Below are 21,331 nucleotides of genomic sequence, written 5' to 3'. Positions count from 1 at the left end.
ACCGGTTCTAGGTGCTTCAGTATGGAACCGCGCGACCGCTACGGTCGCAGGTTCGAATCGTGCCTCGGGTATGGATGGATGTAGTGATGTCCTTACGTTAGTTATGCTTAATTAGTTCTAAGTTCTACGGGACTAGGGGGGATGGGGTCAATACCACCGACTATGACTAAAGCACCGAATATGACGTAGGCTAAGCTAGTTTTTTGTAGGACTTAGATTTAGGACATTAATTTAGGAAACTGCAGCGAATACTAACTTTGGCCAGCCTAGTGCCAGGGGCATGCCCCTCGGGGTTAGCTCGTGGAGCCTGGCTTTTCTAAGTAGGTTTGTACTTTACTGGCACACCTGTGACGCTGCAGTTAGTAGTCATTCTAGGTTACATAGTTAACAAGTAGGTTAAATTAAACTGCCCATTGTTGTAGAAAACTAACACACTGTAGTAGTTTAAACTGTAATTCAGTAACATAACTGTAATATTTAAGCAGCATTATAACCCAATTTTTTGTATCAACTTATGGCCCACTAATCATGTTAGGAGGTGAGTTAATATGTATAATTAATATTGTTATGGAAATAAAGATTTAAAAAAGATGTTATAGGGGAATAATGATCTATGACTTAACCTAATGTTAAATCCCATAGTGTTCAGAGCCATTTGAACCATTATATATATATATATATATATATATATATATATATATATATATATATATATATATATATATATATAGAGAGAGAGAGAGAGAGAGAGAGAGAGAGAGAGAGAGAAGGGGGGGGGGGAGGGGTCGAAGAAAAATTCGCAGATGTTAAAACTGGCAATCTGGCAGCACAGTAATCACAGGTATGGTAACTAAATCTCTTAGCAGATACAGCAGTGCTGTGTTTGGTACTATGTCTGGCGTCTTAATCGTCATTCAGCGATTACAATGGGTCTTCTGCAAAACATTTGCAGTTACGTACTAGAATACAGAAATGGAAATACGATCGTTTTCATTGGTCAGTTTTTAAAGAAACTTCTCGCACGTCTTGAACTCGATTTGTTTCGCGCCACTGCATCTACTAGATTTCAAACCTTTTTTCCGTGTACCCTCCCCTAACGGTCTCATCAAAATTGTTTGCAAAGCACGTTGCTGGCCCTACTGGTGACGCAAGGCTCTAACGAAGTATAATGGACCTGACCGTAACAATAATAATAGTTGGTATTAGTCGATGGGACCACTGGGGGAGGGTACACACAAGAAAGGTTTGGAATCTACTAGACGCAGTGGTGCGACACAATTCGCGTTCACGAAAGCGAAAGGTTTCTTTAAAAGGTAACGGAAGAAAACGAACCGTCGACCTCCTGTATGCTAACCCGAAACGCTAGCCAGTCCACCATCTGCAAAGCAACGGTGTGGTATTCTGACAGAGGTAATTACCGTACATTTGATTACAGTGTTGCCAGACTGCCAATCTTGAACGTCGATCTGCTGCCCGAAACATGCGCTGGACGGAATTTGGTGACACACATTTTCCCGAACCATTGGTCGGAGACTAGCCACACTAGGGTACTACCGCCCCATGCGTAAGGCCCAGTTAACATGTCGACTGATGACTAGTATGGAAAGCACTGACTGCTAATGAATGACGTCGCACTGCGTTCATCTATTAATCGCAGTTCTGCTGTGCACCGAATGACCAATGTCGGAAGATGTTGTGATGACCTGGGGAGGGTCCCCATTCTTCAGTTGGAGAGGCACAACGATGTTATACTCCTGGCATCGTGGTGTCGAGAGCCATCGGGTACGATCAGGTCACGCCTGGTAGCGATACAGGAAATTCAGGCAGCACAACGGTATGTCACGGATCCTCTTGACTAGCGTGTTATCCGTCACACGACAGTATTGTCAAGTCATTTTTGAACAAAATAATGCTCCTCCACACATATCGCATGTTTCTACGCACTGTCTGCGTGATGCTGAGCTGCTCCTCTGATCAGTAACACTCTCAGATCTCTCACCGATAAAACGTGTGTGGGAACAACTCGGACATCAATTCCGTCCCAGTGCCAGCTGTAAGATTATCAGTGATGGTCCTCAACGTCGTACTGGTAAGTCGGTTCATGTTACCAAGTTACTAATAAATTTGACTCGATCACCGCAATAATATCATATATCCTCTCAACCCGTGAAGTTTCGTTTCCGCCTTCCCTCCTGGGTGATTCAAATGTTAAAATGCCGCCGCGACTATCACGTGTTGTGGTCTTCCATCACACACTATCGCCTCCACTCTTATGACGATCCCAGTCAGTTTAGTATACAGCTGACCACCTCCAGTGCTTTACACTCAGAGCAACCAGCTACAGGTCCCTGACGTGTGCTCTATTCGCGCCAATCCTCCTGTGGTTATTACTTGTTGACGACTTTACCTCTTCATGGGGTTGGATTCTGTGACTAAGACCACCGGGGACCTCTCCGTGTGCTAATTTATGTGACACACTAGCCATCTGAAGATGCTACCTTAACCCAGAGAAACCTATCATAGGTAAATTATCACATAACAGCTGTTTACTGTTTGATTCAAGTTCATATTATCATGAATGTTAAATAGAATGACTGGTCTAATAAGCACTCAAGAAAGGCGAAAGTGATGAGGAGTAGCAGACGTGAGATTAATGATAAACTGGTGAAAGTATACGGAGGAATTTTGCTGTCTTTGAAGCATTTGATTGGCAACCAACAAGGATGCAAAAAACTAGCACAAGTAATGAGGGCAGTCCTGGACAAAACAAGTCTACTTAATTTAAAGAAGAAAGAAGTGAAAATGGGCTGTTGGAGCCGAGCTGTGTATGGAAATGTACCAAAGACTACGTCAAAAACAGAAAAAATACAATCGAAGTGTTTGAAATGGGATGGTTTAGAATCATGTTGAAAACTGAGCAGACTCGTAAGATAATAAATGAGTATCTCCGCATGACGTACATGTGAAAAGTATTGACAACCTGGAAGGAGAGGATGATAGGACTTAAGATATCAGGGAATAACTTCCATAGCACTAGAGAAAACTGTAGAGCACAAAAACTGTAGGCAAAGACAAAGACTGGAACAGGTCCAACAAATAACTAAGGATGTAGGGTGCAAGAGTTGAAGAGATTGACTCAGAAGAGGAATTCGTATCGGGCGAAATCAAAGAAATCACAAGACTGGTGAAAGAAGTTGTAACAAAAAGACAGTAAAACCGGATTATTTATTGCTTAAACTATTTTTATGTACTCGGGAAAAATCCAAGGCACCAACGTCTTAATCAGCATCCCAAGAAACGTGAATGAGCAAAGTATTAGAACTCCAAATATTTCCAGATGTGATCACCATTTGCCTTGACTATAAAGATGATGGACATTTTTCGATGGGATTTTCGACACTAGGTAGTTGCACCTAATAACTTAAGGTTTTTTCTCGTTAAAGAAGGCGGGTCTCGTTGAACTCATAGTTGTCTATGGCGAGATACGCCGAAAAATTACAATTCTTACTCCGTCTCAGAATTTTTCTCACGTAACCCGAGAATTTGTATTTCGATGGAAATTTGAGCATCGTGTAATATAGGTATTGTGAATATGTTTCAATTTATATTACTTAGTCTAAGATCAATAGTAACATAGATTTATTGACAGACTCTGTTTCCTGAATCATTTGACCATCTTACGCAACACAGCCCACTTTATAAACTGACTGTGTGCTCTGTAAAAATCCAGTATTAGGGTCAATATTCAGCAACATAATTTTATTGCTTCCACGAACACGGTTAATTATCCCTTCAACGACATTCTGACAACGTTTCCTGAAAGTGATCGTGTTGTGCAGATACATTTTGTACTGTTTAAACTTCCTTATCGTTATCATTTGCGTCGCCAATCAATTATACTGTTTTCTCTACCATTTTACTACCAGAATCTCTCGTTTCCTTCCGGACACCTTCCAGCGAATCTCCGTCTGAAGTAGTATGTTATCCCGAGGAGTATGAATTTACCTCAGAGTAGCATTTGCAACCTTCGTCCTCAATCACTTGCTGGATGTATTCCAATCTCTGTCTTCCTCTACAGATTTTTCCCTCTCCAGCTCCCTCCAGTAACTTAGAAGTTATTCCCTGATGCAAATACGCATCACGGGTTTGCCGCCGGATCGTATTGTGTAACTGGCACAACTGCTCGACATCATCAAGTGTTGATGGCTGCTGCTGTCACTGCTGCAAGGCGGGACTGGTGTTTCAGCAGATGTTCTATCATCCTCTCCCTTCTGTGGAGAACTTGCCCATTCCTTACATTATCAGTCGACCTAATTTTCAACATTCTTGTATAGTGCCACATCTCAAATGCTTCGATTCTGTTCTGGTTTTCCCGTAGTCCATATTTCACTACCATACAATGCTGTGCTCCAAATGTAAATTCTCAGAAATTTCTTCGTCAGACTAAGACCTATGTTTGATATTAGTAGACTTCTCATGGCCAAGAATGCTCTTTTCCCTGTGCTATTCTGCTTTTTATATCCTCCTTGAACTGTCCATCATGGGTTATTTTGCTGCCTAGATAGCAGAATTCCTTCATTTGCTTCGTGATCACCAACTTTAATGTTAAGATACTCGCTGTTCTCGTTTCTCATTACTGTCATCTTTCTTCGATTTACTGTCAATCCATAATCTGTACTCGTTACGCTGTTCATTTTATTCAACAGATCATGCAATTTTTCTTCATTTTCACTGAGGTTAACAATGACATCAGCAAATCTTATTACTGATATCCATTCACCTTGAATTTGAGTCCCTCGCTTGAAACTTTCTTTTATTTCCATCATTGCTTCTCCGATGTATAGATTAAACAATGGGCGAAAGACTACATCCCTGTCTTACACCATTATCTGAACTCCTCGTACATTGTCTTCCAGTGTTATTACCCCCTCTTGGTTCTTGTGCATAGTGGATGTTACGCGTCTTTCTCTATAGCTTACCCCCTATTTTGCTCAGGAACATCTTGCACCATTTTACATTATCGAAAGCTTTTTGCAGGTCGACAAATCCTATGAACGTGTCTTGACTTTCCTTCAGTCTTGCTTCTAGTACCAATGGCAAAAACTGCCTCTCTGTTACCCTTGCCTTTCCTAAAGCCAAAGTGATCGTCATCTAACAGACCCTCAATTTTCTTTTCTTCTGTATATTACCTTTGTCAGCAACTTGGACGCATGAGCTGTTAAGCTGACTGTACGATAATTCTCTTTTTATCTTCGGGATTGTGTGGGACGATCTTTCCAGAAATTCTGATGGTATATCGTCAGTCCCACAAATGTGAATAGTTGTTTTGTTGCCACTTCCCCCAATGATTTTAGAAATTCCAAGCGAATATTATCTATCTCTTCAGCATTATTTCCTTTTAAGTCTTACAAAGCTCTTTTAACTTCTGACTCTAATACTGTATCCTCTATCTCTTCCCTGTCGACTACTGCTTCTTCCTCTATCACGACCCTTTCCACTCTCTCTCCTTTGCATGCAACAATGATAATCCCGCTGTACTCATGTTGCCATCCTCGCTTTTAATTTCACGGAAAGATGTTTTGACATTTTTTTGTGTTTTAAGTCAGTCCTTTCAAGAATAATTTCTTCACATTTTTCATGAATCTATTTCGCCTGAGCTTCCCTGCACTTCCTATGTACTTCAGTGCGTTTATAAAAGCACTCCATTATTATTGATTGTCGAAATTGACTGTAAGACGTTCCCTGACGAAGGTTTTAACGTTCTTAATTGGCTATTCCAGTTACTATTGGTTTATTTTGAAGACGCCACAAGCAAAAGTAGTATCTGAAGGTAATATAATAGGGTTATTGTTGTTTCCGTTATTTTATACAGTACATAAACAACCTCGAGGATTACACTTGAAGATCTTTGAGGATATTCGCACACGTCGTATTTCAGTTCTACCGAAATGACACCAGTAAAAACGTATTACGAAATACGAAGTCTTAAATGTGGTAACTGTCTTGCGGTAAGATCGGCATGTGACACTTAGTATAAGTAAATGTAACTAATGCCCGTAAATAGGCGATAGTATCCCGTACCGTAATGCTCTATGACCGCCACCAATCACCAAACTCGCAACAACCTTCACGTATACAGCTCTATACGAAGATTTAATCTGGCCTTGGGGAAGGCATGTGCTAGACTCAAATTTGTTGAAAACTACTAAGGAAATCCATGCACAAAAGAGTTCTCATATAAACCGAAGTTCAACCAATTCTTCCGTATTTTTCAATGTTCTGGGACTCTTGCCAAGTTGTTTAACGGAATCCTTCGCCACACACGCTGTATAATGAGTTGTTGAGTATAGGAGTGGATTTCTCGGCTCCTCGTACCACACCTACTGCGGGTTACATTGCAGTATAGCATTTTCTCCCATTTTCTGGCTGCTGTTCCAATTTACGATTCGGTCACGTGACACCACCACTGTGTAGTACATGTCTGTGCGTGTTCACCAGCCTGGGGCTGTATGTCCCTGAGGATTAATGTTCTCCCCAAATCGGCAAAACAACTGCGTGAGACAAGTTGGCGTTCTGCCATGATGCTGCTTCTGTCAAGTAACGTTCTCAGTTATCGTAACATCGGTGACATGTGTTCCGCTGCATCAGAGTTGAATATAATTTCTCTCTTCTCGTTTCCCAGGCTAGCTTTCCTCTATGGCTCTGTCTCCTTCCTTCCCCTACTAATATCTCTCTCTACTTCTCTCTTACTTTTCTCGTCTTGTTTTACTTCATCGTGAATATACTGACAATGTGTTCGGTCTGAAAGACTAGCTTCCCGAAGAGTGCTATGAAGTTCAAATGGTTCAAATGGCTCTGAGCACTATGCGACTTAACTTCTGAGGTCATCAGTCGCCTAGAACTTAGAACTAATTACACCTAATTAACCTAAGGACATCACACACATCCATGCCCAAGGCAGGATTCGAACCTGCGACCGTAGCGATCGGTCGGTTCCAGACTGTAGCGCCTAGAACCGCACGGCCACTTCAGCCGGCTGCTATGAAGTATCATACCACACTATGTCATTGACATCGGTGTTACATAACTCGTTTAGTCAGGTTTGAAGAGTCCAGTTGTTGGATGTATTTGCCCAGTAATGTTTACAGCCTTCTATCCTGGTCTCTAAATTAGAGAACGGTAACTGCTGCCTTACATCTGTGTTGCGGGTGTGATCTCCCAAAGAGTGCCGCGACAAGCGTTAAAACTCTCCGTTTCGCTACTTCAATTTTTGATTTTCTCGCTTTGTTGAGCGTCCAGCATTCACTCCCGTAAGTAATAGGCGCAATATTCACTATGTAATTTTCTTTCTTGATAAATCTGTCCTGAAGCCAAAAGTTAGTTTGAACATCACAGTGCTTTGAGATGCATGGCCCTATCAAGGGCAGTACGTCCTCTGAATTCTGGACTGAGTTCCCCAGCCTTTCATATGAACACTCCAGTGGATCTGGTGAAACCTGGTTAATTTATTCTAATTTCCTTCTCCATCAAAATAGAGTAAGGAACTCAAATAATCAAATGTATAAGTTTTTCTGTATCTTATTATTTATAGTAATATTTTATCAGACTGGATACTTGCATTTAAAAAACTTAACTGTAGTGCCACTTTCCAAGGTTTTGAAGTTACAGTTTTCTGCTTTTCTTTCTCTTTCTAGGTGAATCGTTTTTTTGCGTACAGTGACACTTCTTCTCAGAACAATATATTTCCAGTGTTGCCATAATACAATATTTTTACTGTCGCTAGCCAATCCAAGACGAATTACATAACGTCGTTAACAAGTTGTAAATGAAATAGAAAGACCACTAATAGGGTAGCCGCAACTAGTATAGGTCACTCAAGTCAAAATTGGTATAAAACTTTTGTTTTTTTAAAAATAAGGTATAACTGCATAAAACCTTTACTTCAACATTTGCTCTGGTATAAATCGTAAAAAAGAAAATTCTAATCAAAATGTTACACAGCAGCAAAACGTTTTCCAAGAGTGTGGGCAGTACAACAAAACATAGATTTTCAAATAAAAAAGTGTTTTGTGATTCGTAAAGAATTTAATCTGTTTATACACTCAAGAGCATTGAAAACAGAGCACCATGATGGGAGCAACGGATCGAAAAGAAATTTCTTACATGTAATCATGCAGGTAAGCCATTCAGTTGATCCCAACATCAAGGCAAGTAAACAAATACAGTGCAACATCAATAATTCATTGAACAACCTTTAGCTACAACATATGCCGCAATGCGGTATGTCATCAGATTGATTAGTCTGAAGTCCTGAGGCAGAATGGTTCACAAGGAGAAGTTGAGAGTGTAAAATTTTTGGGATTAAAATTTGGTAATAAATTCAGTTGGGAGCAACGTACTAACGAATTGCTAAAGCGCCTAAACAAGTCTGTGTTTGCAATGCGAATGATACCGTGGGAGATATAAATATAAAAAACTGGCATATTTTGCTTATTTTCACTCCATTGTGCCATGAGGAATCATATTTTGGGGTAACTCCACAAACAGAGAAAAAATTTTTAGAGTACAGAAGCGTATAATAAGAGTAAAGTGTAGTGTAAATCCAAGAACATCATGTCGAAACCTATTCAAAGAATTGGGCATATTAACCACAGCTTCTCAGTATATTTATTCCTTAATGAAGATTGTTGTAAATAATACATCCCTTTTTCCAACTAAGTGTTTTGTACACAGTATCAGTACTAGGAATAATAACAATATACATAAAGATTTAAAATCACTTATTCTTGCCCAGAAAGGAGTCCAATATTCAGCAACGCATATATTCAATAAGTTACCCGTAACCATTAAGAGTTTAGTTTCAGGCAAGGCACAATTTAAACATAATTTAGAAGAATTTTTAGTGGCCAACTCCTATTCCATCCATGAGTTTCTCAACAAGTGCAGTTGACCATTTTAATGAGAATTTATCATACTTTAATTTTTGACAATACTTGGTTGTAGCAACCAAGCAACTACCTAATGTATGTGTGGTGAATGTATGGAAAGCAGGTTTAAGTCTTAAGTCTGTGAATAGTGGAAGTTTAATTTTAAATCTTGTACATAATCTGACTGTTCTTAACTGAGGATTACTGAAATGAATAATTTACTTTAATTTTTTACAATACTTTATTGTAATAGTCAAGAAACTAGCAAATGTCTGAATGATGGATTTAATGAAAGCAGATGTATGTATTAAACCTGAAAATATTAGAAGTTTAAATTTAATTCATGTGCATAATTTTACTGTTTATTGACTGAGGATCATTAAAATTAATGAAACTCAAGTTTTTCTAATTAGATTTTTGTAAAGTGTTTATCCGACAGGTCCCACCCCCCAAGAGTATTCCCTCTTTTATGTGTCTACGGAATGAATAATTAATCTAATGTAATCTAATCTAAACAAATCTTCAACAGCCATCTCCAAGTCATGTACAGAGTGACACGGCAGTATCTGGCGTTTCAGCTGGTCGCACACTTGCTCTGTAGGGGTAAAGTTCGGTTAGCAGATCGGCCATGAAAGAGTTGGAACATGTAAGAGGTCCTGATCAACTCAAGCTCTTTGCGGACGAGCATTGTCTTGCTGAAACAATGCGCTTAATAGGCCATGTAGGGGCAACCCTACATGGAGTTCAACAATGTAGTCAACATAACGCTGACCTTCTAAGATTCTGCGTTCCACAATCAGAGTGTACCGGCCATCGTAGGCTATGGCCCACCCAACTAATGCTGGCTGTGCAGGTGATATGGCTTGCAACAGCATGGATGGAATTGTACGCGATTAGGGCTAGTCCCCAAAAGGAAAGGACGTTCATCACGAAACATCACGTTTTGCATCTCTGCGGAGGTCGACGTCGTTCTGGGTTGGCACCACTGCAGACGGAGTTGCCGATGTCTTAGTGTTAAGGTAGAACATATAAGGGCGTCTGGATTGCAAATTAGCGTTCTCGTGGAGTCTGGAAATGGTTTGTGGAAAAATTGGCACCTATACATCTGCTTGTACCGTGCAGCGATTCGCTGTAGGATCCCTGATCACTTGCCGAACGATTCCTCGATCCTCTCGCTCCGTCGTCTTCCTGATAGCGGCTGCCACCTCTTGTCCACTGCTGCCAATGTCCTCTGACAGAACACTTCGAACGATCGACCTGACGAGCCACAAGGCGTGTCGACCAGCCTGTGGTTTTCATGGTAATTGGGCCCCTCTCGGACTGCCTTAACTACGAGAAACATCGTCTCACACGTCTAGCTGGCATTCTGCCCCTGCCCCTACTAACGTCCTCCTAGAGTCGGAACGTGATCGTCACGTGTGTGACCCGTCCACTATACGCCCCCTGCCTGACTGCAGCGGCACTGTAGGTCTGGGGGCATGCGCATTAACACCAAACTTGGATCATTGCATATCTGCTCTCACTGTAGTTATTTGCAAAGTTTCGCGTTTGCACTTTTCTTCTCTTCGGATGCGCTATTTTCAATGTTTCTGGAGTATATCAAAAATATAAAGCAATAAAAACGCAGTTTGCTTAAAAAAATCTTAAACTATGGATAATTGAAAGTTACAGAGCGCATTTAAACTGTGGACTGGAGTTTTCTGTAAGACAGTTCTGGTTGGTTCTTCGTAAAGTTTCGATAGAAATCTTTTCTTCAAATGTTGATTTTAAAAACCCCCATGTGAGGTGTCAAAGATGCCTCCTGATTCCTTAAAATTAGTTTAATCTCCTTTGCAGTGTAGTTCTATTAAAACGAACGGCAGTGGGTCTTTCGATCGTCCCGCCTTCCAAAACACTTGAAATCCCCTACTTCATTAGAGTCTCAGACCACTATCCTCGACAGTCATCGGCACGCTTCTTCTTCAACATTGATGTCGTGCCCTAAAAACAAAACAAAAGTTACTTGTATAGCACATACCGCCCTACTTTGGTATGGCACCCAATGACACTGCACAATAAAACATCGCGAAAATAGAAAGCCTTGAGTGTGAGTGAGCGGAACTGCATTATTGCGACTGTAAAGGTCTACTTACTCATTAATACTAGTATGGGGGCAGATGTGGACTCTGATAACAATCTATTAGTTATGAACTGTAGATTAAAACTGAAGAAACAGCAAAAAGGTGGGAATTTAAGGAGATGGGACCTGGATAAACTGAAAGAAACAGAGGTTGTACAGAGTCTCAAGGAGAGCATAAGGCAACGATTGACAGCGATGGGAGAAAGAAATACAGTAGAAAACGAATGGGTAGCTCTGAGGGATGAAATAGTGAAGGCAGCAGAGGATCAAGTAGGTAAAAAAACGAGGGCTAGTAGAAATCCTTGGGTAACAGAAGAAATATTGAATTTAATTGATGAAAGAAGAAAATAAGAAAATGCAGTAAATGAAGCAGGCAAAAAGGAATACAAACGTCTCAAAAATGAGATCGACATGAAGTGCTAAATGGCTAGAGGGATGGCTAGAGGACAAATGTAAGGATGTAGAGGCTTATCTCACTAGGGGTAAGGTAGATACAGCTTACAGGAAAATTAAAGAGACCTTTAGCGAAAAGAGAGCCTCTTGTATGAATATCAAGAGCTCAGATGGAAACCCAGTTATAAGCAAAGAATGGATAGCAGATAGGTGGAAGGAGTATACGAAAGGTCTATACAAGGGCGATCTACTTGAGGACAATATTCTGGAAATGGAAGAGAATGTAGATGAAGATGAAATGGGAGATACGATACTGCGTGAAGAGTTTGACAGAGCACTGAAAGACCTGAGTCGAAATAAGGCCCCGGGAGTAGACAACATTCCATTAGAACTACTGACGGCCTTGGGAGAGCCAGTCCTGCCAAACTCTACCATCTGGTGAGCAAGATGTACGAGACAGGCGAAATACCTTCAGACTTCTAGAAGAATATAATAATTCCAATCCCAAAGAAAGCAGGTGATGACAGATGTGAAAATTACCGAACTATCAATTTAATAAGCCACAGCTGGAAAATACTAACGCGAATTATTTACAGACGAATGGAAAAACTGGTAGGAGCCGACCTCGGGAAAGATCAGTTTGGATTCCGTAGAAATGTTGGAACACGTGAGGCAATACTGACCTTAGACTTACCTTGGAAGGAAGATTAAGGAAAAGCAAACCTACGTTTCTAGCATTTGTAGAATTAGAGAAATCTTTTGACAATGTTGACTGGAATACTCCCTTTCAAATTCTAAAGGTGGCAGGGGTAAAATACAGGGAGCGAAAGGCTATTTATAACTTGTACAGAAACCAGATGGCAGTTATAAGAGTCGAGGGGCATGAAAGGGAAGCAGTGGTTGGGAAGGTAATGAGACAGGGTTGTAGCCTCTCCCCGATGTTATTCAATCTGTACATTGAGCAAGCAGTAAAGGAAACAAAAGAAAATTTCGGAGTAGGTATTAAAATCCAGGGAGAAGAAATAAAAACTTTGAGGTTCGCCGATGACATTGCAATTCTGTCAGAGACAGCAAAGGACTTGGAAGAGCAGTTGAGCGGAATGGACAGTGTCTTGAAAGGAGGATATAAGATTAACATCAACAAAAGCAAAACGAGGATAATGGAATGTAGTCGAATTAAATCGGACGATGCTGAGGGAGTTAGATTAGAAAATGAGACACTTAAAGTAGTAAAGGAGTTTTGCTATTTGGGGAGCAGAATAACTGATGATGGTTTAAGTAGAGAGGATATAAAATGTAGACTGGCAATAGCAAGGAGAGTGTTTCTGAATAAGAGAAATTTGTTAACATCGAGTATAGATTTAAGTGTCAGGAAGTCGTTTCTGAAAGTATTTGTATGGAGTGTAGCTATGTATGGAAGTGAAACAAGGACAATAAATAGTTTGGACAAGAAGAGAATAGAAGCTTTTGAAATGTGGTGTTACAGAAGAATGTTGAAGATTATATGGGTAGATCACGTAACTAATGAGGATGTATTGAATAGAATTGGGGAGAAGTTTGTGGCTCAACTTGACTAGAAGAAGGGACCGGTTAGTAGGACATGTTCTGAGGCATCAAGGGATCACAAATTTAGCATTGGAGGGCAGCGTGGAGGGTAAGAATCGTAGATGGAGACCTAGAGATGAATACACTAAGCAGGTTCAGAAGGATGTAGGTTGCAGTAGGTACTGGGAGATGAAGGAGCTTGCACTGGATAGATTAGCATGTAGAGTTGCATCAAACCAGTCTCAGGACTGAAGACCACAACAATAACAACAACATGATAATATTAATCCTTACCTTTAAAAGTATAAGCAATGCTGAAAATTACACCGTTCATCAGTTTCGACATGCAAAAACAAATAAAATTTGCATGAGAAACAAATTCAACAGTCACACCACTTACTTTCTAGCGAATGGCGCAGTGACGTCTGCGTTCTATTCTAAGCACTGCATACGTCCTCTGTTTCTTGCGGAAAACCCGAGAAACTCCAATACACCCATACCTGCTGTTGGCAAAACTAAATACCGTCACCCTACAGAGGGTGGTCAGAGACAGTGTGAAAAGCATGTGAGGAAGCTGTAGGGTGGGTTGTGCTAAGAAATAATTGTTAAGTAAAGAATTCGCTACGTTGCGCTGTTTCCGAGTTAATTAGCATTGACGTTAGCCAATCTGGTCGTTTGCTCGCAAATTCTAGCTGCTCGCAAGAGGCGTTGTAGCCAAAAGCATGCCTCCTTTGGTTTCATAAAGCATAACAAGCGAGCGGTACAAGTAAGGATGGAACCCGAGTAGTCTCGGCCGGTCTCATCTACGCTATGAGAACAACTGTCGCTAGTATTATCATGCGAGCCGCTTGAATTTGAGAGCCCAACGGCCGGACTGATTATCTTCAATGGTAGCTAACTCGGAAACGGTGCTACGTAATGAATTTTTTTCTTAATTACTATTTCTCAGCACAACTTAACCTCCGACAGCCTAACAAGCTTTCCAGCCTGTTTCTGATCATCCTGTATAAAACCTGTAGTCCCACAGGTTCAGTAGTAAATACTCTTCCCTGTTAAACCAGAACGGCTGAAATATTCGTCAGTGCCTCTATGTGGCGGCACTGTTATATAATGTGAAACTGACAACGGCCGCAGAAGGCTACGTCCGCATGTTATTACCGCTTGGGGTGATTGTGTCTGCTTATGGTTCAACTCCTGTATCACACAGCCTTGATCTTACAGGGTGGTGTAAATGGTAGTTGCTCAAAATCATAGTAACAATGATCTAATATAGTACAAGGGGTAACTATGTTGCGACACGTATTGTTATTGTAATCAGACCACTACCAATTTGCGACAGCTTAGGAATTGAAAGGAAACAGATAATAGTGTCTAAAAGTATAGTAGGTATTTCCAGACCCTATATTCCCAGTGTCCCTGGTAGTAACACAGCACACAGCCTGTCCCGTTTACAATTTTCAGCATGGGTCACAAGGCCTACGCAACTGAATGACATGCGTTATACCCTCCAGACAAATAAGATTACACTTCCGGCAGTTAAAATTGGGACACAACGAAAGACTGGGAGATTTGACGTATTATTTAATAACGAGATTTTCAGTATAGTACCAAGCGAAGATAATTAAATTTGTAAATGATTTGGAGATGTGAAGGGTGTTAAATTTCGTGGATACAGCTGCCGTTGTTGTAGCACTAACGATCCCAGTCAGGCTCAACATCATATGGAACTGAGCTTGAATGAAATACATGGCTACGTCATTTCTTATGTGCAGTTGCAACTCTGTGCCCGAGTTCAACGATCATAGTGGCTGGTGACTGGTGACTTACCAGTCTCTGGGAAACTCATGAATCAGATGGTCTCAATGGGTGAAAGATCTAGTCTGCTGACTAGAGCAATAGCTGAACACCGTCTTTATCGAGGTACGTCAGGTATTGTTGAAAAAGAACGTCATACAGACTTCGAAGGTAGTGAACAGCAACCAGCTTAAAATGGCAAAAAGGTCTGTCCCCTCTGGCGCTAGTTGCGTGGAGCCCTCGAGATACTGCATGGAGTTGGGTATTGTCCCCCAAAAAAAATTCAGATGCCACTAAGCACTATGGGACTTAACATCTGAGGTCATCAGTCCCCTAGACTTAGAACTACTTAAACGTTTCTAACCTAAGGACATCACACAGATCCATGCCCGAGTGAGGCTTCGAACCTGTGACAGTAGCATCAGCGCAGTTACGCACTGACGCGCCTAGAACCGCTCCGCTACATCGGCCGGCTACCTTCAAGCCATTAATTCCATATTTAAATGACAGTCATGGTAACTAGATGAACGAGAGCAACAACATCGCACAACTATGAACCACAATATCCATAGACCACAATCCTCTCACTTGAAAAATTACATGTGCTGGAACATGTTTCTCTTTCTTGCACAAGCCGCAACGCGATCTAACATTCAAATGTGAGTCCTGATCCGGCCGGATTAGCCGAGCGGTCCTAGGCGCTACATCTGGAACCGCGCGACCGCTACGGTAGCAGGTTCGAACCCTGCCTCGGGCATGGATGTGTGTGATGTCCTTAGGTTAGTTAGGTTTCAGTAGTTCTAAGTTCTAGGGGACTGATGACCTCAGAAGTTAAGTCCAATAGTGCTCAGAGCCATTTGAATCATTTTTGTGAGTCCTGAATCAGAAACCCGCTGCATAATCTTTCAAATGGTTCAAATGGCTCTGAGCACTATGGGACTTAACATCTATGGTCATCAGTCCCCTATAACTCAGAACTACTTAAACCTAACTAACCTAATGACAACACACAACACCCAGCCATCACGAGGCAGGGAGAAAATCCCTGACCCCGCTAGGAATCGAACCCGGGAACCCGGGCGCGGGAAGCGAGAACGCTACCGCATGATCACGAGATGCGGGCTGCATAATCTTTCCTTACATACTAAAGATGCATGGTGTTACTCCTAAGTGCATTGTGTGGCTGTGCTGAAATGTTAATCATCTGCATATCCCAACATGTAATAATATATAAAGCCAATTTGACGTTTGTTACTCGCTCTCTTCATGACTCTGCGATTTTAATAGTCAGTAGAATGTGTGGGGACATGAGTGTAAATAATAGTAAGAGACAAGTTGAGGATATGGCGAAATAAAGTTTCCATAATCAATTATAAACAAAGGAAATGGAAATGGAAGAGGGTGTATATGATGTAGATAAAGATGAAATGGGAGATACGATACTGCGTGAAGGGTTTGACAGAGCACTGAAAGGCCTGAGTCAAAACAAGGCCCCCGGAGTAGACAACATTCCATTGGAACTACTGACGGCCTTGGGAGAGCCAGTCCTGACAAAACTCTACCATCTGGTGAGCAAGATGTATGAAAAAGGCAAAATACCCTCAGACTTCAAGAAGAATATAATAATTCCAATCCCAAAGAAAGCAGGTGTTGACAGATGTGAAAATTACCGAACAATCAGTTTAATAAGCCACAACTGCAAAATACTAACAGGAATTCTTTACAGACGATTGGAAAAACTAGTAGAAGCCGACCTCGGGGAAGATCAGTTTGGATTCAGTAGAAATGTTGGAACACGTGAGGCAGTACTGATATTACGACTTATCTTAGAAGAAAGATTAAGAAAAGGCAAACCTACGTTTCTAGCATTTGTAGACTTAGAGAAAGCTTTTGACAATGTTGACTAGAATACTCTCAAATTCAGGGGTAAAATACAGGGAGCGAAAGGCTATTTACAACTTGTACAGAAGCCAGATGGCAGTTATAAGAGTCGAGGGACTTGAAAGGTAAGCAGTTGTTGGGAACGGAGTAAGACAGGGTTGTAGCCTCTCCCCGATGTTATTCAATCTGTATGTTGAGCAAGCAGTAGAGGAAACAAAAGAAAAATTCGGAGTAGGTATTAAAATCCATGGAGAAGAAATAAAAATTTGAAGTTCGCCGATGACATTGTAATTCTGTTAGAGACAGCAAAGGACTTGGAAGAGCAGTTGAATGGAATGGATAACGTCTTGATAGGAGGATATAAGATGAACATCAACAAAAGCAAAACAAGGATAATGGAATGCAGTCGAATTAAGTCTGGTGATGCTGAGGGAATTAGATTAGGAAATGAGACACTTAAATTAGTAACGGAGTTTTGCTGTTTGGGGAGCGAAATAACTGATGAAGGTCGAAGTAGAGAGGATATAAAATGTAGACTGGCAATGGCAAGGAAAGCGTTTCTGAAGAAGACAAATTTGTTAACATCGAGAATAGCAGTAGAATTAAGTCGGGTGATGCTGAGGGAATTAGATTAGGAAATGAGACACTTAAAGTAGTAAAGGAGTTTTGCTATTTGGGGAGCGAAATAACTGATGATGGTCGAAGTAGAGAGGATATAAAATGTAGACTGGCAATGGCAAGGAAAGCGTGTCTGAAGAAGACAAATTTGTTAACATCGAGAATAGATTTAAGGGTCAGGAAGTAGATTCTGAAAGTATTTGTATGGAGTGTAGCCACGTATGGAAGTGAAACAAGGACGATAAATAGTTTGGACAAGAAGAGAATAGAAGCTTTCGAAATGTGGTGCTACAGAAGAATGTTGAAGATTAGATGGATAGATCACTTGACTAATGAGTTAGTATTGAATAGGATTGGGGAGAAGAGAAGTTTGTGGCATAACTTGACCAGAAGCAGGGATCGGTTGGTAGGACATATTCTGAGGCATCAAGGGATCACCAATTTAGTATTGGAGGGCAGCGTGGAGAGTAAAAATCGTAGAGGGAGACCAAGAGATGAATACACTAAGCAGATTCAGAAGGATGTAGGTTGCAGTAGGTACTGGGAGATGAAGAAGCTTACACAGGATAGAGTAGCATGGAGAGCTGCATCAAACCAGTCTCAGGACTGAAGACCACAACAACAACAACAGCAACAAGCAATGTGTGTATTTTTATTCATGTAATTCACTGCTTTCAAATACACATGGTGTAACAAGTACAGGTGCAGATATTTTGTATATGTGCTATCTTAATATGTACACACACTGGTGTGTTGATTGTTTTTCTCTTGCGCCACACTGTCTCCCCACAAACACGTCACATAATTTACTACGTGATGTTTTCTGCATGATTGTAACTGATACTATCTGGACTATGCTCTTCACCCAGGAGAAAATAAGCACTAATGGCTCGCCACATGTACTTGGAGGTACTACCTAAGCTAAAAAAGAATTTAAAATTTCGTCCGTGATTGCTTTACACAGTTTACTTGCAAACTGAATGCACTTAACATGGCTTAACGCTGGCTTGCTGTTTCTTCCTGGGCGAATTAATGAAAAGTTACAACAAAACCTCTTAATTATGCGTATTTCAAGGGTCCTAATTGTTTCAGTATTTGATATTAAGAATTGCTTTGACAATTAAAGTACCATTCACATTCTCTGTGGCAATATCAAACGGAAACCTCTTACTCGGGATGAACTAGGAACCCTGGACCATAGGATACATTGCATGTGTCTAACCCTGCGGAGGAGAGGTTCGTGTACCCATAGCCCCTCTTACGACTTTTCCCTGAGAACAGCGCTCAGCTACTGGAGTGCCCGTGGATGTTACTAGCTCGTGGAGTACAGTCATGCAGAGTCGCTGCCATCATCAAGATAAGAGAGTGCGCTAAGCGCTTTTAGCTCATGACCCTAATGTAACTTCTGTTTGTTATAGGTAGATTTCGAAGGAGTAGGCGCTGTATGTCCCAGATCTCTGTGGACGTGCTTCTGGTATTTAATTACTACCAATGTGTGTGCCTCTGTAGCAAAACCTTGCTTGAGATTCATGTCAATTGGGTAAATTATTGAAATCCTTGTTCTTCGCACATGTGCACTGTACTGCATCAATGTCACGAGGTATAAAGCAAGGAGCACTTAATATAGGCTACTGTTAGGCCAAATGATCTGGCAAATACTGTGATTGGTATTAATAATACCAAAGATTGTTCTCTGATTACTTCCTTTTTTTAACAAATTTGAAAAAAAATTCTATAATAGATGCACGTCACTGATGAAATTAGGTAGTCAATTTCAGTTTGGTTCCTACACAGAACATAGCAATTTTCAATCCCCTAATCGGATAATGTAATATTTAAATGACAAAATATTTCCACGGAGTAACACATAATATTAATTTCTTTTAACTTTCGCTATTAACCCAGAGATGTTGGGGTTAAACAATACTGCTGAGTCACAAAGATCAGGATATAAACTGCCCAAAAACAATGAAAGAATAAACCAAGTGCAACTAAGAAAAATATTATTTTGAAATAAAGACAAAACAATATCCAGATTAAAGCAATCGTTTAAAAGTACTTGCGACATAGCGCCATGCGCAGCTGTTATAGAAATCTTAACCGTAGCTACGAGTATGTTACAGATGGTGTATCATGGCTTCCGAAAACTGTCGCTATCGTAAAGGCGACGAAATTTTAAACATGACATTACAAAATTATATGCAACGTTTGCTGTATCCCAAATGGAGCAAAAATGTGTAAGAAGAGAAACACAGTTTTCTGTAAAACACTATTTTTCATAGATACCTTTATTTGTTTGCTGATATTACATTTTCTGTTAAATATTGCCTATTTCATATGTTTGATTTTAGAGTGAGTGAAGGTGTAAATGTGATGCACGTAATATGTGCAGATTTTTCATTTTGTATTAACTGAGTATCTAACGTCGTGGGAACATCTTTGTGAATCGGTTGTGTAAGCCATGTACATAGGGTAGTGTTGTTTGCAGTTCGGCAGTTTATGGTAATGGATAAACGATAAAAAATGCTCTAGTAATTCTGTTAGGTAAAAGAGTGATTATTTTGATATGATTGGAATTACTAAATTGTTTATTTAACAAATTTCTCTAAAGAGATATTGATAACGTCATTGGTGCAATGTAAAAGACGAAGGATAATGGGGCTTAGATCAGTAGCTGACTGCCTATGATGGATCTCAGCCAGTCAGAAGTGAGGGCGTTCGCGCCCATTTTGTCGGCTAGACGGATTGCTCTCTAGATTATCAAGGATTCTGAGCTCGGACATCATGATGGTTGGACGTATTAGCATTGAGCTCTGAAATGATAATTTAATTTGTAGCGATCGAGGAGTGTCTAAAAGTGTTACCGGACGAGCTGTAAAGACTAAAGTGCAAATTCTGGATATTCTGCGGGACCTGTGGCCTTTTTTTAATAACTTAAACCCGAGTGGAGTGTTGTGCAAATCGTAATCTGGAACTTGTAGTTCGAAGCGAAGAATTAGAGAAATATTGAGGATGCATTCAGTCCACAGGCACTCCGAATGTATTTTATCGGTGATAGATTAAGATGTATAGCATAAGATGGCTATTGAGAGTGAATATGATTACGTGGAATATAGTAATTTTACGTCCAAAATAAGTCGAGGAGAGATAATATATCGGAATTTTCATTTCTCTTATACTAATAACTCTCTAATACTAATACCTGTAATTTCGGGACACTGAAGATACATTCAGAACAATTAGTTCCAGACATAGCTTTTCTATACGAGAGAAGATATGTGCTGGATGAGAAGATCGCTAAAGGTGAGTTCAACTTCTTGTGTAGGAAAACGAACGCAGTCGCCCCACATCCATTTAAAGTTAAAAGTATTATCATGCCAAAATAATAAAGTCACAGACAATACAGAGAGTAGAAATAAATGTTAAATTACTTGTAGAGAGCACAAAAATATTAAATTTTAGCTCATGTGCGCTGTCATGTTAAGGCCTCGTACTCGACAAACTATTTGTCAAACTGTACTATGTTTGCCAAACATTTGACCGTGTACGGCGCTGTTTGACAAGTTTGTCAAGCATAGATCGTGTCTGACGTGTTTTCGAGGAATTTTTATTGATAGAAAGTGTGACAAGATGGCGCATGTTGTTTGCGTTGATTTGTCGCATTTGTTTAGCGAAAAATCGTTTTGTCATAATTTATCTCACTGTATAGTGAGTTTCTACTACTACGGAAACTACGATCAACGATAAAGACAAAACTGCACTGACAGTTACGAAAATAGTAGTGGTATCACATCTATTCTAACCATATGGAACTCAGCAAGAGGTTATGAACAAAATCAACATTTTAGGCATAACATACAAGCATGAATATCAATAAATAAAAAAATCGTAGTTTTCCGATTCTTCCACGGATTATGTGGGCTATATATTCCTACTTTGTGGTATTTTAATGAAGTGTCGTTAGAGAAGCAAGTGGAAGAGAATAAATTTTCGGATACATGTGAGTTCTTTTTCAATGTGAGGGCGATGTAACTCTAAGCAAGCTACGAAATGT

General features: G+C 40.4%; 1 protein-coding gene across 2 annotated transcripts in view; it reads right to left on the bottom strand.

Moving 5' to 3' along the window:
* LOC126278662 (uncharacterized) overlaps positions 1 to 21,331 on the bottom strand; it is a 252,376-nt gene that overhangs the window by 200,677 nt on the left and 30,368 nt on the right. The window lies entirely within an intron of this gene.

Source organism: Schistocerca gregaria, chromosome 6, assembly GCF_023897955.1.
Source record: "Schistocerca gregaria isolate iqSchGreg1 chromosome 6, iqSchGreg1.2, whole genome shotgun sequence".
NCBI lineage: Eukaryota > Metazoa > Arthropoda > Insecta > Orthoptera > Acrididae > Schistocerca > Schistocerca gregaria.
The sequence above is the reverse complement of the archived record's forward strand: the minus strand, read 5'-3'. Positions and strand labels throughout refer to the sequence as shown.